The sequence below is a fragment of the Aethina tumida genome, chromosome 1 (assembly GCF_024364675.1).
Source record: "Aethina tumida isolate Nest 87 chromosome 1, icAetTumi1.1, whole genome shotgun sequence".
NCBI classification, from domain to species: domain Eukaryota; kingdom Metazoa; phylum Arthropoda; class Insecta; order Coleoptera; family Nitidulidae; genus Aethina; species Aethina tumida.
Window position 1 is genome coordinate 3,895,476 of NC_065435.1, and position 26,554 is coordinate 3,922,029.

At 23.1% G+C, this 26,554-nt stretch overlaps 1 protein-coding gene across 1 annotated transcript in view; it reads left to right on the top strand.

Annotated features, from left to right (window-relative positions):
- Positions 1–493: 493 nt before the first annotated feature.
- The window catches only part of LOC109609451 (metabotropic glutamate receptor-like), a 170,970-nt gene continuing 144,909 nt past the window's right edge, over positions 494–26,554 (top strand). The window contains exon 1 of the mRNA XM_049968623.1: positions 494–596. The gene's annotated coding sequence lies outside the window, so the exon portion shown is untranslated. The remainder of the gene's footprint in view (positions 597–26,554) is intronic.

Consider the following 26,554-nt stretch of genomic DNA (forward strand, 5'->3'; position numbering starts at 1 on the left):
TACTTTAAAAATAATTTGTACGGAAAATATGAAAATTTTAATATGTATCACCACCAGGATATTTATCACACATCGTGTAGTTTTGTAGCATCAAAATTTTGCAACAACCACATTTCGTAGAAAAAAAAAAAACATACGAAATTAACAGACGTTGTTGCATAAATATTAAAGTGTTCCCCGCGTCGCAATAATCCCACTGCAAACTGCAATAAACTCATCGCCGACTGAATCCAGAAGAGGAGACGGGGCCGAGTCGCATCCCCCGAAAATCTCGCATAGGGGATTCGAACAAACTAAAGTCCACACGTGAATTTTACAAATAAAAAACGACAAAAACAACAAATTGAATAAAATAAATTAGACAACATTAGACGGCGCAGGTTCGCCGTGCCGGGGCAGATGTCGACGGAGGAAGGCGGCCGTCCGGCGACGCGTTTCAGTTTAGCGTCGCGACGCCAACCGCCACGGACGTCCCTCCGAACCGTTGGCCGCACGCACGCCCGACACATTCGAATTTGAAACGCGCACCCGTCGCTACCGCATTTTTTTTCCCGCGGAACCGTCGCCGGGATTGTTTCCCCTTTGGCGTCTGATTGGTGAGTCAATTTTTTCCATTACTTTCCACGAACTTGGGAAATGTATCTGCGCATTTTGGAAATTGTTGGTTGGGTCGGAAATTTTGAAATCGTGCACGTTTCTCGGTTGAATACGAAAAGCGGTACGCAACAACAATTCTCCTCGATCAGTCAACGCGTCTAATAAAGTTTATAAACGTTTTTATGGAATTTGCTCATAGTTTAAAATAACAAATATTCGATGCGGGAACGTAAATACTGACAAAATATGTCATGTACATAATTAATATTTATAACAATCGGGCAGATTCAGAGGAAAGTATATTTTAGGCCCTCTGTTTCTTTTATTTGTGCTTTTGTAAGCATATTAATGCTTTCGTCGGGCTTACTTCATAAATAGATACATCAGACAAAAAGTAAACTTCGATGAAAGGAAAAACTCTTTCTTATACAACAATGAGTTTTCGCAGAGTTATCTTATCAAATATATAAGTATTGTTTTCTCGACAATAACTGAAATAAAATCAAGGAAAACTTTCTAATGACACAAACAATGAGAGTATCAATATTTATTTACTTTCAAATTGTTTAACATTAATTAAAAATAAAAGAAACAAACAGAGGTAAAATATTTTTTTAAATTACAAAAGTATTTAAAATATTAATTTAATGAATAATAATTAATAATACTTCATATGACTTAAAAATATTTTATTATTAATAAAATATATTTTTTTTAATATCTAATAAAATTAAAAATTTAGTAAAAAATAAGTTTTAATGTTATATACAAAACAATTTGTAAAAATAGAAGTTCATTAAATTATACAAATAAATAAAATAAATTATACTACTTTTTGGGAATAAAAGAAACATTTTTAATTTAACAAATAAAATTACTTAATATTTTGATATTGGATATAACTTTAGTGATAAGTACTAAAATAAAAATGTGTTGATAATTATTTAGAAACTAGTTAGTTTAAAATGATAACATATTTCGTGACATTGAATATATTTTGATAAATTTTGAAAATTATTATTTTTATACAATAATGAATATGTTGTTTCTTTTATTTATGCTTTTCTAAGCATATTAATACAATTTTTTTCAAAAACATATACATCTGACAGAAGTAATCTTATCCATATTTATTTTCTTATGCAAAAAGTAAATGGAGAAAAAACTCTTTGTTGTACAACAATAATTTTCCTACTTATTTACGTTTAAATGAAAACAAGTAAAATATTTTTATTAATTAATTTAAAATATTATAAGATATTCTTTGAAGTTTTATATAAATCTAATATACAAAAAATGGAAAAAATAAGCTTATACAAGAAATTTTATAAAACATAAATAACATTGTAATAAGTATTATAAAGGAAAGAAAACATTCAAATTTAAAATTAATCTTTATTCCAAAATATTGAATATAAATTTAGTGACAGTAACTAAAATAAGGCAAGGAAAATATTTAAATGATGCCAATAATAAAAGTGTTTATAAATATTGAGAAACTAAATACACTTTAACAAAAACTAATAAACACTTTAAATATTTATTATTTTTACTTTTTTTAATGTGTTGTAAATTTCAAATTAATTGTTCAATTTATCTAAAATATGTTATATTATTTTTATATAATAATCAAATTGTATTGCAATTTACAGTTTAATCATTTAATTAGTCTTTTATTTTATTTATGCTGTTGTAAGTATAGTAATACTTTTTTTAATTATGTGATTTATTTAATTGATAAATAAATATCAATTAAATATATATATATATATATTACATAAAATATATGTTATTATTGATACGAATTATTATTAATAAAAAATACATTAAAATTTATAAAAAATAAATGAAATTATAATAAATATTATTAAAATAAGAAAACTTTTAAAATATCTTAGACCAAAATGCTGATTATAAGTTTAGTGATAATAACTAATATAAAAGCAAGGAAAACCTATTATACAAAATATTTTGGTAATTTTTGAAAAATATTATTTTTATTCAATTTTTGTTTTATTTTATTGCTTTCGTAAACATATTTATACTTCTATCTGGATTATTTTATTAATAGATACATCCGTCAAAAAGTATACTTCCTTGAAAAGAAAAACTCTTATACAACAATAACTTTTCACAGAGTTATCTTATCAAATATATAAGTATTGTTTTCTTTACAACCGACATAAAACTACGAAAAACTTTCTAATGACGCAAATAAAGAACGTAAGAATATATTTATTTACTTAATTCATTTTATTTAAATTATTGTGGTAACTTTTTAAAGATAAGTTGCTTAAAATGCAATTTAATCACATAATTAATTTTATTTTTATCTTTATTTTTGCGGTAAGGTTGAATATAACAATAAATTGTTGTTACGGATATACAATTTCTCGTTACCACATATTTATATTAATTATTATGTACATGTAGGAACATTAATTAAATCAAGTTTTAATTACTTGTTTTTAAATAATTTTTTTTGCAAGTTAGTTTGCATATGAGTACAATTTGTTGTTATATTGAGGTAAAAGAAAATTATTCTATATAATGTATAATGCAATCAACTTTCCTCTGAATCTGTTGCAACGATAACAAAATAGAAACATATCCAATATTTACATAATTATTAAATTTGTATAAAATTTGACTGATATATATTTTTTAGTAATTATACTTAAAAATTTATAAAATATTTAGTTTTTAAATTCAAACAATTAATTGTTCAGGAAGTGTATAAAATATATGAACTTTATTGACAGGAAAAGAAATTAATATACTTATCTGCTTTATAATAAATAAAAAATTATAAATTAAAAAATGTAAATAAAGTATTAGAAGAAAATGAAATAAAACTATTATTATTATTAAAAAAAAATACATATGATATAATTTTTGACTTTGTTGTTACTATAATAAATAATAGAAATCAATATTTTGATATTAATAAATGAGGAGAACCTAATCTAAGCAACTATGAAAAATGATAATGTAAAAAATGAGTTCCTAATATGCTCAAAAAGAAATTCAATTTTCTTTATGGATTTTATCGAGATAATTATATTAAAATCCATAACCCAAATAATTTCACAAAATTACTAGATATTTTTTTGTGATTATTTGAATGAAAAAAATAATTGGATAATAATATTCAAATTTGTAGTCTATGTCATTTTAAATATAATAACAATAATAATGGTAATTCATCAAGTGCCAGCAAAGAAGTAAATAATATACACAAAAAATTTTTTGGGTGAATCTTTAAATCGGTTCTTTACGATCACGAGAAATTCGCACCCCGATCGGGCAATGGCACCCAAACCCTAAAAATAATGGTTCAACTTCGACGAATAAATTATTAAAAATTCGATGAACACGCAAAATTCGACCCGGCAAAAGAAAAAAAAAAAAAAAAAATCGCACCGGTTAATTTAATCGTGGGGGCGAACCGACGAACGGCTCTCGTCTTTGCGACTTTCGGATCTGTCGGAAAAATTGAAATATCGAGCAATAAAAACGGGACAAAAAGTCGATAGGATTAAAAATATATGTGTATGTGCACGGACCGATATTTATATTAAACGTCCGAGGCGAATTGCGGTCAAATTAGATTGTGTGCAGTTTTCAATTTTTCACCGGAGGAAAACCCGGTTTTTTGGAAACGGTGCAGATACATTTTCCATTTTTACGCGTTGGAAATTTAATAAACCGACCCAGTTTTAATAATAAGTTGAGCTTAAGATATTTAAACTCTCAGTCAATTCTGATTTAATTTTTTTTTTTTGAAGATAACCTTTTTGCTGCTGTGTTAAAATTTATAGCTACTATAAAGTGTGTAGTTAATAAGAGATTATAAGAGATAATTAATATGAATAGTTTCTGTCTTGATTTAACATTTAATTTTATATTATATTCCTTGAATAATAAATTAACATTAAAGTTTCAGTCAGTTAAAAGTGACTTTTTTTTTAATTTTATTATTATATTTTTTAGAATTTGGCCTTTTTCACTATTGCAATTATATCATTTTTTGCTTTATTAATTAGGGAATTCAGATTTAATATATTTTAATAAAATGTGTAAATTTTTAGTCAAATTTTAAATTTTTAAGTTTATAAATTTGGTCTTTTTTACCACTATTGCAATTATATCATTTTCTTACTTTATTAATTAAGGAATTCTGATTCAAAATATCTTAAAGTTAACTTCATATTCTTTATATATTTGTTAAAGAATTATTGTGTATGGTGTCTTTAAATTGTTTAACAAAATGTTAGAATAAATAATTAGATTGAATAGTTTTATATTTTAAATTTTTTCTAGTTTGATTTTAAATTTCACTGTTTCTAACTAATTAATATATTTTAAAGTCAACTTCATATTCTTTTTATATTTGTTAATGAATTATTGTTTATAGTGACTTTAATTTTTTTTTTAAATTAATAAAATGTTAGAATAAATAATTGGTTTGAATAGTTTTATATTTTAATTTTTTTCTCATTTGATCTTAATTTTTATTCTTTCTAAAATAAAGTAACTCTAAAATATTTAAATTTTCACTTAGTTAAAAACAATAAATTAAAATTTTTTATATTATATATCTTTTTCACCACTGTAATTATGTCATTCTTTATTTAATTCAGGATTTCTGATTTAATATATTGTAACTTCATGTTCCTTATATATATATTTATTAAAGAATTAATGTTTTCAATGAATTATTTAAAATTAACAAAATATTAGAATAAATAATCATTTTGAATAGTTTTATATTTTAATTTTTTCTCAATTAATTTTAAATTTCATTCTTTCTAAAACGAATTAACTCTAAAATGTTTAAATTTTCACCCACTTAAAAACAACATTTAAAATTTTTATGTTTATAGAATTTGGCCTTTTTTACTATTGTAATTACGTCATTTTTTTACTTTATTAATTAGGGAATATTTTAAAATTAACTTCATATTCTTTATATATTTTGTTTGTTCAAAATGAATGAAATCTTAAAATAAATAATTAGTCTGAATAGTTTTATATTTTCATTTCTTTCTCATTTGATTTTAAATTTCATTCTTTCTAAAATAAATTAATTTTTTAAAATTAACAAAATGTTATAATATAACACAAACAAATTTAAAAATATATATATTTTTATTAGGATATTCTGATTCAATATTATTAAAGTTTATTTACGTCACCATTAGGGTCCAAAAATATTTAAATTTATCAAATATTTTAGTGTTTATCCATGATTTTTAACGTCTGAATAAGTTTTCGTTTTGATACTCGATATTATATGAGCTTTGAACATGAACAGAGTAATATAAATAATGCTGTTTTTGTGTTATTACCCATTTTACATTACATAATTAAATAAATGTTTTATAGGAGTATTGTTTCATTGAAAAACAATTTTACAACTTTTAATACTGGATTTTATTTTATATTATTGAAATTTTAATTGTGGCATTTAATTATTTAAATGGTCTGAAATAATTTTAATTGTTTAAGTGATGACGAATGAATTTTCAACATTTAAACATTTCTATTATAGTAAAAAAAATTAGTCAGCTGAATATATATTTTAATTAGTGTTTTGTGGTAAATTACTATTTTTTAATACAATAATGGTTTTTTAATCAACATTTCAAATTACTCAATCCATTTTAGTAAAATGACAATATTTGCGTGTCACTAACTGCCAACTAACTAAAAAAAGAATATGTTAAATTTGTTGAAACTGTCGGTACAATGAAAAAAAGATATTTGATATCATTCGAACAAAAATATCAGGTAGAACAAAATGATTGTAAATGAACGTAATCATTTATTAATCAGTCACATTTTAATGGCAATTTATTTTATTACGACAGATAATGACATGCAATCGTTATACGAGGGGTAACAAATTCCGATATCGACTCATTCAATTATTATGCAATTTATATGAATAACTAATAAGCTGAAATATACGAAAAAAACGTGATTAAATTAGTATTTGACGATGGGGAAAGTCGGATTAATGGATGTTGTGCTGTGGCATAATTAAAAATTCGGCTAAATCCAGTTCTCTTCTGATCGGATTTGCCCTTTTTCACTAGTGTAATCACGTCAGTTTTTTACTCTATTAATTACGGAATTCCGATTTAACATTTTTTATGTTAACTTTTTGTGCTTTTTTATAATTTTGCTGCCCTATTTACTATTTATGGCTACTGTTGTTACACAACGTGATTAACAAGAGATTAGAAGAAATAATCCATCACATTAGTTTTAAATTTGCTTTTATAATGTTTGAAATATTTTGTTTATACTTTGGTTTACGTATGATTAATATAAGTTGTTTAAATTAACAAGAGATTATATATAAAGTATAAAAAAACATTTTATTTATTATTTAATTTTTAACTTTATAGAATAATTAAAGAATCTAATTCAGCAATTTATAAAAGTCAACTTGTAGAATCCTTTTTTTATTTGCAATTGTATTATTAGTTTTAATTACTATCAATTGTTATTATTATCAAGTTATTAGAAGAAATAAGCAATTTAATAACTTTAGATTAACTTTCAGTTAACATTTAATTTTATATAATATTCTTTCAAAGTCAACTTTTAGATTACCTTTTTTATTTGATATTGTATTGTTACTTATGATTACTGTAAATTGTTTAAATTGAAAAGAGTTTAGAAAAAGTAATCAATTTAATAATTTTAGATTAACTTTTAGTTAATATTTAATTTTATATAATATTCTTTCAAAGTCAACTTCTTGATTACCTTTTTTATTTGCTATTATGTTATTACTTATTGTTACTAAAAATTGTTTAAATTAAGTGGAATTTAGAAGAAATAATCAATTTAATAATTTTGGATTAACTTTCATTTAACATTTAATTTTAAATAATATTCTATCAAAGTCAACTTCTAGATTACCTTTTTTATTTGCTATTATGTTATTACTTATGATTACTACAAATTGTTTAAATTAACAAGAGTTTAGGAGAAATAATCAATTTATTAATTTTAGATGAAATTTTAGTTAACATTTAATTTTATATAATATTCTTTCAAAGTCAACTTCTAGATTACCTTTTTTATTTGCTATTATGTTATTACTTATTGTTACTGTAAATTGTTTAAATTAACTGGAGTTTAAAAGAAATAATCAATTTAATAATTATAGAGTAACTTTTATTTAACATTTAATTTTATATAATATTCTTTCAAAATCAGCTTCTAGATTACTGTAAATTGTTTAAATTGTTTAGAAGAATTTAATAATTCTAGATTAACATTTATTTAACATTTAACTTTATATAATATTTGTTCAACATCAACATTTATTTGCAATTTTATTATTACTTATGGTTACTATAAATTGTTTAAATTAGAGTTTTGAAGAAATGATCAATTTAAAAATTTTAGATTTTCTTTTATTTAACATTTAACTGTATTAAAAATAAATTAATTTTAAAATGTTTATATTTTCTGTCCATTTTAAAAGACATTTTATATTTCTATGTTTATAAATTTTTACTTTTTTCATCAATCATACATTTATTTTCTTTTTTAATTAGGATATTATAATTCAACGTTTTTTAAAGTAAGAGAGTGTACTTTCTAGTGTGTTTTTACTTATGGTTACTATAAATTGTTTTAATTAAGAGCAAATTAGAAGAAATTTAATAATCTTAGATGTCTAAGATACTAATTACTAATTAGGGGATTCCAATTTAACATTTTTCAGTAGTAAACATTTTGTATCCTTTTTTTATTTGGTACTGCATTATTATTTACAGTCTCTATAAATTGTTTAAATTAATAAGACGTTATCGTATAGTTTTAGATTATTTTATTTAATTTTATATTAAATGTTTAAATAATAAATTACTTTTAAAATGTTTTAACCATTTTAAAAAAGGCAAATTTAAAATGTATCTACAATTTGTTTTTTCCTTACTGTAATGTTGTCATTTTTTTATTAATCACAAAATTATAATTCAACATCTTTTTAACGTTAATTTTTAGTTTATTTTGTTACTATTTATAGTTATTATAAATTGTTTAATTAACAAGAGATTCATTAATAAATGAATATTAAAATGTTTAAATTTTTAGGCAGTTGTATATTAAAATATTAAAAATCTCTATTAATTAATTATTCATAACTATAATCAGAAGATAATAATTAATTAATTAGTTTTTAAAAAAGTAGTAGTGAAGGAAAAACAATATGAATCAGAACCATCCCAATTAAATCAGTTAACCCAGATTTTAGTTTCATGCCGAACATCGTCTCGAAATACTCCAACTTTGTTTGATTCATAACAAACTAATTTCCGTGTTTAATTTATTAAAAGAATCCCTCACTATAACTCCACATGCACATCGAATAATACCGACTTATTACTCGATTAAAACTCCGCCGAACTATTTGGGTAATCGAAACAGGAATTTTACGAAATCAGCGTATCCTTTGTCCTTTGTTGCGCAGGTAAAAAGTGGCTGGGAGTATCGGCGAAGTGGGCCCTCAAGAAAATAAAATTAAATAAAACCTCCCTGAATAAAAGGGGTCGCCTCCAATATAATTGATCGACACCACCATAGTTGTAAGCAGGAAAAATCATCCGTGCAACTGGTTTTCGCAGGACCGTTTCATATTTGCCAACAATTCGGCCGGATTATTCCGGCGAAACTGCGAAAAAACAAAAATCCGTTCCATTAGCCGAATTAACCCCGCCGCCGACGTCGCTGTCGTTTTATATTCATAAAGGCCGAGGGGGCGGGAAAAAAAGTGCAGTAATTGATTTTATTCCGTGTGATTATCATATAAATAAGAAGTGGGATATCGGAGATTGATAGTTTTCCTCTGGAGTGCAACACATCTATACATCAAAACGGATACGTTCGGCCATCTTTGACGGGAACAGCGATCGTGGAAATACTTTTCCCCCCATACAATATTCAATTCGTAAGTAAATTAAACTTGCCGTCCCGGTCGTCGCGATCAAATAACTTATCGCACTTTATTTGCGCAACGTCGCCGTGAATGTTCAGGTGTGGGGTTACGTTTTTTAATGAAAATTAGCCGTTTCGAATTTAAACGGACAAAAATCGTTAATTCGAACTTTCAGCCGGAGGGCAGGAATCGCCGAAAACCGCCGATACCATAAATCATATCGAATTTTATGAATGATTTCGTAATCGTTTAATGCCGTAGTCGTTAAAATTCTGATTAATTTATTTTAATCGCACGTTAATTGTTCGTTTATTCTATTTTTTTTTATCAAAATGTTTTGTTATCTCAACTTAATTTCGGCAAGTTTGACGATTTGTCTTGTAAGATCAATATTTGTTTTGCTTTGTTTTAGTAAGGAGAAATATCGTTAAATTTTGTGTAATTAAATTCTGTTATCCAAGTGTTTCAAGTGTAAAGTAGGGTTGCTACTGAAATTCAATCAATAATTTTGATTTTATTATTTTTTTAAATATTCTTAAAATAAATCACTTAAGTTAGTTTCATTCTTTTATTTAACAAGCAGAAACTGGTTAATATAACATTATATTTTTTTATAATAATTTTAATAAAATATTTACAATTTTTATGGAAATCAATTTCAAGCAGTATTATTATGCCATTAAACCATTGATTATAAGTAATTAATAATTTTATATTATTATTTACGTAAAATAATATTAAAAAAAAAATAAATTTATTGATTTTACTGATAAAATATTAAAAATTATGTAGCTTTTTAACCATTAATTATACTAAATATTATTTTATCTACAATATAAAAAACTGATTAATTTAACATTATAATATTATAATATTATATATTTTAACATTTTAATAAAATATTTACTATTTTTATGGAGATCAATATCAGATATTATTATAATTTTATCAATACCTACAATTTTAATATTAATGCCTTTAAAATCTGTAAAATATAGTATTCCAATATGTATATTTTATAATAATTTTGATAATATTTAAAGTTTTTAAGGAAAACAATTTCAGACATTATTATTATTACTATATTAATATTAAAAGTAAATTTGACTTAATGTTTTTAAAATCTGTAAAATTTAATATTTTAATAATATTTATTTTTTTTAAATTTCATTTAAAAATTAAATTACTTGATTGGCTACAATTTTAATATTAAAAATGAATTTTATGTTTTTAAAGTCTGTAAAAATTAATATTTCTATCATATTTATTTGAATTTTTTATTTATTTTATTTAAAAAAATAAATTTAATTACTTTTTAACTAGCAAATAAATAATGGCTAATTTAGCCTTACTATATTACATTTTTACCATATTTTTAATAAAATATAGAAATCAATTTCAATAATTATTATTTTATTATTATACAATTACCATTTTAATATTAAAATTAAATTTGAATTAATGCCTTTAAAATTTGTAAAAATTTATATTTCAATAATATTTTTTAAATTATTATTAATTAAATATTTTTAAAATGTGTAAAATTTAATATTTCAATAATATGTATTATTAGAAAATTGTTAAAATAATAAATTAATAAAGTATATATTTTATTCTTATTTAGTAAACAAATATTGTTATTTATAATATATTGTTTGATAATTTTGATAAAATATTTATAATTTTCATGGAAATTAATTTAAATTGTTATTGTTGAATTCATATTATACCATAACAAACAATTTTATTACTTATTAAAATTTGTAAAAATTATTTTTTTTAAACATTTATTATTTTTAAAATATTATTAAAAAAATAAATTCATCAGTTTCACTAATTTTGATAAAATATGTTTTTATGGAAATAAATTTCAATACATATTTATTATTTTATTATTATACAATAACCATTTTAATATTAAAAGTAAATTTAAATTAATGTCTATAAAATTTGTTTTATAATTCAAAAATATTTTTTTAAACATTATTAATTGAATGTTTTTAAAATGTGTAAAATTTAATAATTCAATATTATTTATTTTTTAAATATTAATTACTATACTTCCAAATAATGATTAATTTAACGTTATTATAGTACATTGTTTGATAATTTTGATAAAATATTTAAAGTTTTCATGTAAATTAATTTTAATTACTATTGTTGTATTCATAATATACCATTACATACAATTTTAATATTAAAAGTGATAAAATATCTAAAGTTTTCATGGAAAACAATTTAAATTATTATTGTTGTATTAATATTATACCATACAATTATAATATTAAAAGTGAATTTAAATTTAAATTAATGTTTTTAAAATCTGTAAAAATTAATATTTCTATAACATTCATCATTTTTTATAAGACATTTAATATTTTTTTATAAATCAATTTCAAAATTATTAATATTATATATTTTTTATACATTATTTTAATATTAAAATTAAATTTAAACTTCTCTTTAATATATGTAAAATTGTACGTTTTAATATGTATTATAATTAATTTTACATTTTTTATAGTAATTAATTGTTTCGGTTTATTTAATTTAATATAATTATCACAAATAAAATAATAAATAGTTTTTCATAAATAAATATATATGATGAAATATAATAATTAGTTTATTATTATTGTCATGTTAAACCTTCATCATTTTGGTATTATGTATATTTATTTATATTAATTATTAGATTTTGGCTACTTTGTTTATATTAATCAATTTTTATCAAGTCGTTTGGATTTTATATAGAATTTCCACTTTTGTCCGCATTTTCGCTATAAAAATAAGTAAATAAAGAGATAAATAAGTTAAGTGGAAGAAAATTTAGAAAATGTTTGGCGTGGTCAAAGTGGTTTGTCCTTTTAAGTCACGAATGACCTATGGGGTCAGTCTGCAGACTTGACGTTTCATAAGCATAAGTATCTGAATTATTACTAACATTCGAAGCTTGTGGCTTCAGAACTATTCCTCCCTTGTGATGTTGAATAACTGGAAAAATACAAACGTTCCGTCCTCCTCCTCAACAAAAACAAACAAAAACTAAAGGCTCGGACACACACACACACAGACACACAGAGACTGGATAACTAACTTTATATCAGTCCGACCGTAATTTTATTATTTTAATTAGAAATATCTAAAATCAAAGAGGACAGCAAATGAAGGGTTAGCTTCCTTTACTTAATTAACTACAGGACGTGGTTGGGGTAAAAGTTCTGTAAAACGATTGTTACGGAACACCGTATTTGCATATTCTAATGACATTTAAATTGGAGGCTTTCCTAAAAATACTCTAATTTATTTACTTAAGTCCGGATACTTTGTTAACTCGCTTGTTAAACAATATTTTTCAGATGAGGCACTTCTCAACAATTTAAAGACGAAATCTCCCGACGCATTCGAAACTTAAAACGGACGATTACAAATTGATAAACGACGGTGTCGGATCGGGTCTTTATTTGCCGCCACGGCCCGTACGAATCCGACGCGTTTTGTTTATTCGTAGATAAAGGGTTTTTAAAATCGGGACCGGGCAACAGAGGTCGATTGGTTTTCTGTAGATCCATAAAACAGAATTGGTTGCGCCGTTGGGACCCCAATAAAATCAAATGTTACGTAATTTACATATAAAAACTGCGGCCGTACGTTTTAGTTTATGTGTATCTTTTGGCCGTCCACAAAATACCTATCAACAGTTTTGTTATAAAACAGATATACGATTTCTGCGAAAAATTACTAACCTATACAAGATGATTTCCATGTTGAGGGTGCGTTTTTTTTTTTTTATCAAAGTAACGGGCCCCCACGGTTTTTTGTGTCGGTCGACGATTTGCATCGGACCCGCAGATAAAAATTTACATGGTGGCAAATTGTTGTTGTGTTCTGTGTACGCAGATTAACAACGGAACAAATGATTAGCTAATAATTAATCCGCGTCACGTAACAAAATCCAATTTGATCAAACAATGTACAATATTTTCACAGAACTCATTTTTACCGTTTTAAATTAAAATAGTATTACAGATTTTTTAGAAATAAATTTAAAATCACATTTATGCAGTTTTTCAGAAATGAAAATAAAATAAATAATTTATTATAAAAACTTACTTTAACTAATTATATTATGTATGATTTTTAGTACTTATTTTATTTAATTTCTATTATTAATACACAAAATATCAAAATAAAATTAAAAACATAATATTTTTTATTAAATTTTTTTGTATTACTCCTTAAATAATAAATTTAATATATTAATATTAAATTTAATTATTATATAATATATTAAATATAATGATTCTTATCCAAATCATTAAAGTTCATAAAAATCTGCCTAAAATAATAATTATAATAGTAGAATTTGTAATTAATTAATTAATACAAAATATTAAGCATAATAACAAAAACATTTAGATTATTTTTACAAATACTGTTTGTAATAATAATAATTATTAATAAAAATATATAATATATAATGTATATAATTTTGTTATGAAACAAAAACAAAAATAAATAAATATTATTTTACATATAAAACTGATAAAAAAACATTATTCAACCCAAAAATATGCTTTGAACTTGATAATAAATATTTAAAAAAAAATATCCCAGAATTTTTTTATTAAATATTTCATTTCCCAAATGAAAAATTCATACGTGGAAACGTTGAAAACAATAACCGAAATCACGTTTCGTTATAATCAATATCGAAATCCACATTAGTTAATCCGCACCTTTTTAAATATTAAAACCGTCGATGAGGTAAAAGCCGTTTGTCGCAGTTTCACCCTCGACGCTTTAAGTATTACGAAATCTTCAAAGTTCCATTTATCACTGCTAAGAACAAATTCATGATTAAACCGGAATTCGTTACATGACACGGATTAATTATTTACGTGATTGTTTGTTGTTAGCAATAATCCCTGTTGGACGGAATATAATAACAATTTTCCACCATTAAAATTAATAGTAAAGTATACACAACAAATTGAAATTAACAAATAATTAAATTGAATAGTTTAATATAATTTAATTAATAAGTTTATTTCCAACCAGTTGTAATAATTATATAATTAATTATAATAAAAATTGTAAATCTTGTTAATTTAATATTTAACATTTTTTTCAACAAATGATAAATGTTTTAATCACATTTAACTGGAAACAAATGAGTATATTTAAGTATTAATTATTTTAAAGTTTAACTCAATTTGAAATCGTAGATAATTTAATATTATGAATTCCAAAAACATTTTATAATAATTTTTTTTAATCAAAATTTTGCATATTTTATTAAAATTAATTTAAATAATTTATTATACAAATTTCATCATTTTAGTATGTAAAATATTTTAAATTATTTTGTTGATAAATTATTAAATTGAATATTTTAATGTTAATAATTTAGTTTAATTTATTGGTATAATCAATATATCAAACATCTATTTGTACTTCTTTGGTAAATTCACAACGAAATTTCTTTCAATGTTTAATTTAATAATTAAATATATGTTTATTTTTATATTAACATTTATTGTTAATACAAAAATGTAAATTTTTTTTGAATAATTGTATTAAATTTATATTTATTTTATATAATTAATATTATTTTCAATGGATTATTTGTTGTAAACAATATTACATTTTTTTAACATTAATTAATAATTTTGATCAGTGTTAACAAGAAATATGAAATATTTATGTTTATACTATTTTAAATACCTTAAATTAACCGCATTAAAAATGTTAAATTTGATAGTAATACAATTTTAAAATATTTTAAATTAATTAATATCTCAAATTAAACAGTGTTTCTGAAATAAATTAAAATAATTAAGCATATTAATTTCTTTTTATTCCTTTAATTAGACAATATTTTAATTAATTTGTTTCAATCAGATTCACTATTGTTTAAATTAATTTTTACGAAACTTCTTTTAATTTTAATATATATTTTTTAATCCTACAATACCTATTTATGCTTCTTTTATCAATTAAAATATTTGTATGTTTAAATATTTATTTATACCTAAAACAAAAAGTGTTAATTCATAACGAGATTTTTTCAATATTAATATAATAATTAATTAAACATATTTATTTTTATATTAACGTTTATTGTTATAAAAATTACGTACAATCTTTTAAAAACTGTTAAATTTATATCTATTTTATTTGACATTATTTCCAATAGTTTTTTTTTTGTGAGGGCAAATTTGAATAATTTAATTTAGTTGCCATTAATTTAAATATTTTTAATTAACTTCATTAAAAATGTTAAATTTGAATTTAAAATACCTTTTAAGATAATTTTTTACTTGAATCAGGTTTTTGAGGTTTTATGAAAATTAATGTAAATAATTTAGCATATAAATTTTCTCATATTAGTATGGAAAATATTTTAAAATAGTTATAATCTCATTACAGTTTAATAATATAATTTTCTTTAATTAAGATGATATTTTAGTGTTAATAATTTAATTTAATTTAATAATGTAATTAATATTTCAATCTACTAATTAATTAATTAGGTTAATATTTTAAATAATATTACAATTTCTTTATATAGGTAAAGAGTTTGATTCATGGTATTTTTAAAAATTAATATTTTAAATTTATATATAACTAATTTTGTTATTTTTGTTATGCAAAATATTGTAAATTAATTGTAAATTTATAATACTGAATATTAGAAATAAATTTAAATGTTTGTCCATTTTTGTTTATTTCTTTAAGTAATCTGTTTCTACCATAAAAAAAACAAAAATTGAATGTATATATATTTTTAGACGATTTTAATCTGAAATATTAAAATGTTTGCAAATTTAAATATTGTAGACAATATTTGTTTTACAATAATGTAATTATAAAGTGTTCATAAATAACGACAATATACCAATTAATTAAAAAATTAAAATGTAGTAATTAAATATATATTTATTTTTATATTCACATATTTTGTTAATAATATTAATCTAAAACATATTTGTATACCATAAATAAAATTTTATCATTATACTAATTTGAAATTCGATACTAAAATTATTTTAGTTGTTCATCGAGTCACCGAAACACACGAGCCAAACAAACGAATCACAAATAAGAAACAAAACAATTAAAGTAAAACGGAACAAAACAAAAAGTGCGGTTCTTTGTATCGAAATAAACCGAAAAAAAGTTACATAAAGAATGCCTCAAATTTTTCGTGTAATACGCCTAGGTGGAGGAGGAGGAGGAGGAGGAGGAGGGGGAGGAGGAGGGCCGTCGTTGCAAAACGTATTTACCCGTTGAGAATGTTAAGCGGGTATTGTTGAAATTATTTTCCTTTTGATGGTTTCCTGTTTTGTAATTTTTTTCCAGCACAACTATGAGCGAACGATCCGGATAAGTTTTTCCGCGGGGGTGGGTGGGCGCGTGTAGACGGAACACAGTCCTATTTCCATTTACCCGTTACGCCGCTCAAGTCACTTGTACATGTCCATTGAATAACAGATCCATTGAACGTTATCCGTCTCACCGGATTCTTCCCTTTAACTTTTCATTATGCTAATAGGACTCCCCATTTTCTCCGCGTTTCAGCCGTCTGGTCCGGACGACTTAAATATTTTTCCATGCTTTATTTTTTCGGTCCTCCGACCAGATCCTTCTTTTTAATGATACGCGCCGCTGCGGGGGTGCCGCGGCCCTCCCGTCTAATGAAATGAACAAATTTTATACGGCCCTCCGCCACCTCTCGCACAATCACAATCGCAATCGCACAATCTTTCTGATCCTGATTTTTGATCCGGCTCTCCTTTCCGTTTTCCTTTCCGGCCCGAATTGATGTTCGGAAACGTGGAACGAAGCCGGCTTTTATTTTTACGTTACCAGATGCAATTTTCCAAATACACATACAATTCGTACATAATCCTTGTTGGAAGTTGACTTGCAATTAAAGTTGGCCGGAAGTTTTGCCGTTAGAGAATTGTTTTTCTGTTAAAAATGGTGGATGCAATTTCGTGTCGTTTTTAATGTTGTGTATAACGTTTGCACACAAATAATTTTGTCTTATTATTGTCTAAAATTAATAAAAAAAAACATTTGTTATTAAATATTAATTTTTTTTAATAATAACTAGAAATTCTTTTAATCTTAGTTAAATTCAATAATAATTCCTAGTTAAGTTCAATAAATTTGTTTTTTATTATTTCAAATATCCTAATTTGTAATAATAGATATTTCAATCGAATTTTTGTAGTTTTTAGGCAAATTAAATTAAATAAAACTATCCTTAAATATCATACTACTAAGAATATAGTTTTGTAGAATATGTATATTAATTCTTAATTACTTTAATTAAGGATCACACTATTTAATTAATATTAAAAATTATTTGTTATAATCAACATAAAATCTAAAGCAGAAGTTGACCTTTTAAAAGCTGTTAAAGTATTAATTTATATTTTTCTTACTCACGTACCGTATTAATTAATACTGAACAATTAAATTTGTTTTTATTTATTCTATATAAAAATTAAAATATTTCCTTAATTTTATTAATCTTTTTAAAAATTATAATATTTTTTGAAATATTTATAATTAATTAGTAATTTCTAAGACTTCCTGGAAACAAATTTAAATAATTTGTCTTATTAAATTATTATTATTATTATAATTTTTATTATTTTAAATATGTTAAATTTACCTCATTAAAAATGTTATTTTTTTTATAAATTTCAAATATTTTTTATAAGAATTATAGCGATGTATCATTTAATTAAAATTTAGTAATTAAATATATGTTTATTTTTGTATTAACACTTATTGTCAAGAATAAATATGAAATTTTTTAAATTAACCTCTCTAAAAGCTGTTAAATTTAATATATATTTATAATATTTTATACAATTAGTATTATTTTAAATTTTTTTTTGGAAATAAATTTAAATAATTTGTCTGATTAAATTATTATTATTACAATTTTTGTTATTTTAAATATGTTTAATTAAATTCATTAAAACTGTTATTTTTTTTTTTTTAATGAAATAAATTTAAAATATTTTCTACAAGAATTATATTTTTAATCGAATTTTTGTATTCATTCAGTACCACATTTCTTTCAGCAATCATTTAATTAAAATTTAGTAATTGAATATATATTTATTTTACTATTAACACTCTCCAAAAACACGTAAATTTAATATATATTTACAATATTTTATACAATTAGTATTATTTTTATATTGACACTGATTGCCAATAAAAATGTGAAATTTATTAATCTCTCTAAAAACTGTTAAATTTAATATATATTTGTAATATTTTATACAATTCGTATTATTTCAAAACTCTTTTTGGAAATAAATTTAAATAATTTGTCTGATTAAATTATTATTATTATTATTATTATTATTATTATTACAATTTTCATTATTTTAAGCATGTTAAATTAAAATCATTAAAAACGTTAAATTTTTTAATATAATATAAATTTCAAAGATTTTTTACAAGAATTATATTTTTAATCAAATTTTTGTGTTAATTCAGTACCACATTTCTCCCAACAATCATTTAATTAAAATTTTCTAATTAAATATATATTTATTTTACTGTTAACACTTATTATTGAAGAAGTATGATTTTTTTAGAATTAATCTCTGCAAAAACAGTTAAATTTAATATATATTTACAATATTTTATGCAATTAGTATTCTTTCAAAGCTTTTTATGAAAATAAATTTAAATAATTTGTCTTATTAAATTATTATCATTACAATTTTTATTAGTTTAAATATGTTAAATTAACCTCTTCAAAAATGTTAGTAATGTATTTAATATTATTACATTAAATATTTTAAATTCATCCCTTCAAAACATGTTAAATTTAATATTTTAAAATTAATTATTGTATTTTTTAATAATAACTAAAAGGAACCACAGTTAAATATATTAAAATAACTCTTTAAAAAGGGTACATTTTATAATATAATTTAAATTTCAAATATTTTTTATAAGAATTATTTTTTTAATCTAATTTTTGTATTAATGCAGCACCATACTTCTTTAAGTAAAAGTACCCTTTAAATTTAGTAATTAAGTTTATTTTTATGTTAACAATTATTGTTAATAGAAAAATTGAAATGTTTTAAATTAATCTTTCCCAAAACTGTTAAATTTAATATATCTTTCCCAAAACTGTTAAATTTAATATATCTTTCCCAAAACTGTTAAATTTTATATATATATATATATATATATATATATATATATATATATATATATATATATATATATATATATATATATAGTTATAATATTTTATACAATTATTATTATTATTTCAATTTATCAATTCAATTTATTAAATTATTATTATTATTATTATCATTATCACATTAAATATTTAAATTATTCTCTTTAAAGCATATTATATCATTAATTATTGCATTTTGTTAATAATAATTAATAGGCACACCACAATTAACCAAAAATTTAGTCTGCTACATGTTTGCAAAATATATTATATTAATTATATTTATGTAATTAATATCTCAAATAGAACTTGCAGATCTGCAGAAATAAATTTGAGTGGTTAACTATATTAATTATTTATTATTCTTTTAAATAGATATTATTTAAATTAATTAATATTACTATTTGTTTATGATAATTAATATATTATTTCAGCTTTTAGTATTAAAGTAACTTTTATAGTAATTAACCTTCGAAAAACTATTAAAATTAATAATTTTAAATTATATATTATAAATATATTATAATAATGTTATTGCAATCAAATTTCCTTTTTAGGTTTAAATAAATTAATTCTTGCAACTATTGATTGATTTTTTATATCTCAATATAAAATAAATATTTTTTAAAAATTAATGTTTACTTTGTTAATAAATTTAAATATTATAATGATTTTAGATTTCTCATAGTCTTTGAACTAATAATTTAATTAAAATACAGTAATTAAATATATGTTAATTTTTGTGTTAACTTTAATTATTAATAATAATATGAAATCATTTCAATTAATCCCGTTAAAACTTTTTGTAGAAATCAATTTAAATAATGAAATAATTAAATAAATGGTGAAGCATATTAATTTTTTATTATCCTTTTAATTAAGTTACATTTTAATTAATTAATTTTACAATGATTATAATAATTTAATAATATAGTATTACAATTTTTAATGATTTTATATTAATTATAATTATAAAATGTCAACTCATAACCAGATGTCTCTTAACATTGTCCCATATTAATTGAAATTCAAACATATTTAATATGTTAAATTTATCTGTAATCAAGTTTCTGTAACATGGGAACGCACCCGGTTTTTATTTTCACATTCGCAGACGCGATTTTCCAAATACTCATACAAATAGTACATAATCCTTGTTAAAAGTTGACTTGCAATTAAAGTTGGTCTGAAGTTTCTCCGCTCAAGAATCGTTTTCTGATAAAAACCGGGGTGCACTTATAATTTCGTTTATCGTTCGCACATAAGCCGACACCTCGTTAGGTATGTAAACGGCAGTGAGTGCGTACAACGTTCGAATAAATTAAAATAATAAATTTTTGGACGAAACACATTTAAAAGGTAAACTAATGCCCAACAACGTTGATAAGAGCAATAACTTTTCTTTGAAGAACAATCAGTAATGTGATTATACACGAATGGGGAATAAACAACGCTTCAATATGCACTTATCATTTGTTGGTTGTACAAAGCAGGGGAAATTTCGCTTTCATTCTCACAACAATAACAAGATAAATTTGTTAGCAATCGTTACAACTTGTATTCTATGAATATTATCATTTTTCCTGCTTACATACAGTAATTTTGCCATGAAAGATGAATTCTCCTTTTTGAAAGGGGAGATAAAGGACGAAATTAGTTTTTGTGTGGCAAATGGAGGAAATGTGCTGATGGTACAATTTAAATCAGATTCACACCCTCAAATAACACTGTAACATTTTACTTAAACTTGAAACATTATACACTATTAACATATGATTCTTAAAATTAATCAATTAAATATTTTTAAAACAAGTTAATAGCTAATTATATTGAAAACAATGATCAAAATAATATTTTACACCCAGAACAGATATTTTCATAAAATTTTTTCTAAACATTTCGTACCTCCCTTTATATACAGATATTTTAATTTACATAGTTATAATATGTCTTTTTATTTAGAGCAGGGTGCACATTTTTGATTAATATGCTAAAATACTTTAGATAATAAACTGACAAAAGGTTACGTACCAAAACTGGCATCAACATTTGCACCTAGATCGATATACCTATTAATAATTTCATTCACGGAAGTTCAATAAAAGTTTTCCTCAATACAGCGAAAATATTTCTATTTATAGAATAATATTAAAAATCAGAACCGCTTTTGTGTGTGCTCCGAACATAACACACGACCTGTTTTAACGTACGTACATAATTAATACGTACAGATATCTACAAAGATACAATACCTGAAGGTAAAATAAACACAGAAGCGGGCGCAACACATTTGCGGTTGGAATAACTGCCTTGGATCATTTTAGGCACATAACATTGTTTAGCCTCAATTAATTCCAACTCACAGGGCGCTACAATAGATTTAATTCTTGTTAATAACGGCAGTGATTGGTCGTGAATGCAACGGTCCAGCGACCATTGCGTTCGTCGGTGTAATCAAGACAAATGTTAATCTATGATAATCTGGTGTTTGTGTAAGTAGATTTAGGGAAACGGTTTTCGGCTCGATGTGATGGGGTGTGTTGAACAAGGAAAATTCTACTTTTTGTTTAAAATGTTTTGTGTAATTTTAAGGAAATTTGGACGAAAAATAATTATTAAAATATGAATCAAATTTAAAAAATTGAATCAGAATCGAAATCACTATCATAATTACAAAGACAACTTTAGAAATTTTCATTGACTTCATAAAAGTATTTAAATATGTGTATTATTTTCTGTTATGTTTGATAACAATACGACAATATAATTGTTTATTAGTGGGTTTAGTTTGATATTTATTAATATTTGAAAAAATTTAAAATGTCCAAAGTGGAACTATAAAATAAAACAATCTTACATACATTTAGTCTTCCTTTATTTTTGTATCTTTTTAATATAATCTTTCGATATTTCTTTGCACTGATTTGAAATTTCTTCGTAAAGTTCATTCAAATTTAAGTCTTTTTGCATGGAATTTCTCATCAATTTCATCCCAAAAGTTTTCAATTGCATTGAGGTCTGGGCTTTGTGATGGGCAAGACCTTACAGGTATTCTCTGAGAAGGGAACCATTTTTTAACTAAATTCTGGTTCTTCAGAATCTCACAATAAACGAAATGATCCATTATCTCATCTATAATAATTAATAATTATAATCACAAGCAGTATTAGTATCTGTTCAACATCATTATCAATAATTAGTTTAGATACACTATCGCTCATATGTGAGGAACTTTAGAAATTTTCATTGTCTTCATAAAAGTGTTTAAATATATGTATCATTTTCTGTTATATTTGATAACAACAATACAACAATATAATTATTTATTAGTGGGTTTAGTTTGGTGTTTATTAATATTTGAAAAAAATTCAACTGTCCAAAGTGGAACTAGAAAATAAAACAATTTTACATATATTTCGTCTTCCTTTATTTTTTTATCTTTTTAATATAATCTTTCGATATTTCTTTGCACTGATTTGAAATTTCTTCGTAAAGTTAATTCAAATTTAACAGTCTTTTTGCATGGAGTTTCTCATCAATTTCATCCCAAAAGTTTTCAATTGCATTGAGGTCTGGGCTTTGTGATGGCCAAGACATTACAGATATTCTCTGAGAAGGGAACCATTTTTTAACTAACTTCTGGTTCTCCAGAATCTCACAATAAACGAAACAATCCATTATCTCATCTATAATAATTAATAATTATAATCACAAGCAGTATTAGTATCTGTTCAACATCATTATCAATAATTAATTTAGATACACTATCTCTCATATGTGAGCAACTTTAGAAATTTTCATTGTCTTCATAAAAGTGTTTAAATATATGTATCATTTTCTGTTATATTTGATAACAACAATACAACAATATAATTGTTTATTAGTGGGTTTAGTTTGGTGTTTATTAATATTTGAAAAAAATTCAACTGTCCAAAGTGGAACTATAAAATAAAACAATCTTACATACATTTAGTCTTCCTTTATTTTTGTATCTTTTTAATATAATCTTATGACATTTCTTTGCACTGATTTGAAATTTTTTCGTAAAGTTCATTCAAATTTAACAGTTTTTTTGCATGGAGTTTCTCATCAATTTCATCCCAAAAGTTTTCAATTGCATTGAGGTCTGGGCTTTGTGATGGCCAAGACATTACAGATATTCTCCGAGAAGGGAACCATTTTTTAACTAACTTCTGATTTTTCAGAATCTCACAATAAACGAAACAATCCATTATCTCATCTATAATAATTAATAATTATAATCACAAGCAGTATTAGTATCTGTTCAACATCATTATCAATAATTAGTTTAGATACACTATCGCTCATATGTGACGAACTTTAGAAATTTTCATTGTCTTCATAAAAGTGTTTAAATATATGTATTATTTTTAGTTATATTTGATAACAACAATACGGCAATATAATTGTTTATTAGTGGGCTTAGTTTGGTATTTATTAATATTTGACAAAAATTCAAATGTCCAAAGTGGAACTATAAAATAAAACAATCTTACATACATTTAGTCTTCCTTTATTTTTGTATCTTTTTAATATAATCTTTCGATATTTCTTTGCACTGATTTGGAATTTCTTCGTAAAGTTCATTCAAATTGAACAGTCTTTTTGCATGGAGTTTCTCATCAATTTCATCCCAAAAGTTTTCAATTGTATCGAGGTCTGGGCTTTGTGATGGCCAAGACATTACAGATATTCTCTGAGAAGGGAACCATTTTTTAACTAACTTCTGGTTCTTCAGAATCTCACAATAAACGAAACGATCCATTATCTCATCTATAATAATTAATAATTATAATCACAAGCAGTATTAGTATCTGTTCAACATCATTATCAATAATTAGTTTAGATACACTATCTCTCATATGTGAGCAACTTTAGAAATTTTCATTGTCTTCATAAAAGTGTTTAAATATATGTATCATTTTCTGTTATATTTGATAACAACAATACAACAATATAATTGTTTATTAGTGGGTTTAGTTTGGTGTTTATTAATATTTGAAAAAAATTCAACTGTCCAAAGTGGAACTAGAAAATAAAACAATCTTACATATATTTAGTCTTCCTTTATTTTTGTATCTTTTTAATATAATCTTTCGATATTTCTTTGCACTGATTTGAAATTTCTTCGTAAAGTTCATTCAAATTGAACAGTCTTTTTGCATCGAGTTTCTCATCAATTTCATCCCAAAAGTTTTCAATTGCATTGAGGTCTGGGCTTTGTGATGGCCAAGACATTACAGATATTCTCTGAGAAGGGAACCATTTTTTAACTAACTTCTGGTTCTTCAGAATCTCACAATAAACGAAACGATCCATTATCTCATCTATAATAATTAATAATTATAATCACAAGCAGTATTAGTATCTGTTCAACATCATTATCAATAATTAGTTTAGATACACTATCGCTCATATGTGAGGAACTTTAGAAATTTTCATTGTCTTCATAAAAGTGTTTAAATATATGTATTATTTTCAGTTATATTTGATAACAACAATACGGCAATATAATTGTTTATTAGTGGGCTTAGTTTGGTATTTATTAATATTTGACAAAAATTCAAATGTCCAAAGTGGAACTATAAAATAAAACAATCTTACATACATTTAGTCTTCCTTTATTTTTGTATCTTTTTAATATAATCTTTCGATATTTCTTTGCACTGATTTGGAATTTCTTCGTAAAGTTCATTCAAATTGAACAGTCTTTTTGCATGGAGTTTCTCATCAATTTCATCCCAAAAGTTTTCAATTGTATCGAGGTCTGGGCTTTGTGATGGCCAAGACATTACAGATATTCTCTGAGAAGGGAACCATTTTTTAACTAACTTCTGGTTCTTCAGAATCTCACAATAAACGAAACGATCCATTATCTCATCTATAATAATTAATAATTATAATCACAAGCAGTATTAGTATCTGTTCAACATCATTATCAATAATTAGTTTAGATACACTATCTCTCATATGTGAGCAACTTTAGAAATTTTCATTGTCTTCATAAAAGTGTTTAAATATATGTATCATTTTCTGTTATATTTGATAACAACAATACAACAATATAATTGTTTATTAGTGGGTTTAGTTTGGTGTTTATTAATATTTGAAAAAAATTCAACTGTCCAAAGTGGAACTAGAAAATAAAACAATCTTACATATATTTAGTCTTCCTTTATTTTTGTATCTTTTTAATATAATCTTTCGATATTTCTTTGCACTGATTTGAAATTTCTTCGTAAAGTTCATTCAAATTGAACAGTCTTTTTGCATCGAGTTTCTCATCAATTTCATCCCAAAAGTTTTCAATTGCATTGAGGTCTGGGCTTTGTGATGGCCAAGACATTACAGATATTCTCTGAGAAGGGAACCATTTTTTAACTAACTTCTGGTTCTTCAGAATCTCACAATAAACGAAACGATCCATTATCTCATCTATAATAATTAATAATTATAATCACAAGCAGTATTAGTATCTGTTCAACATCATTATCAATAATTAGTTTAGATACACTATCGCTCATATGTGAGGAACTTTAGAAATTTTCATTGTCTTCATAAAAGTGTTTAAATATATGTATTATTTTCAGTTATATTTGATAACAACAATACGGCAATATAATTGTTTATTAGTGGGCTTAGTTTGGTATTTATTAATATTTGACAAAAATTCAAATGTCCAAAGTGGAACTATAAAATAAAACAATCTTACATACATTTAGTCTTCCTTTATTTTT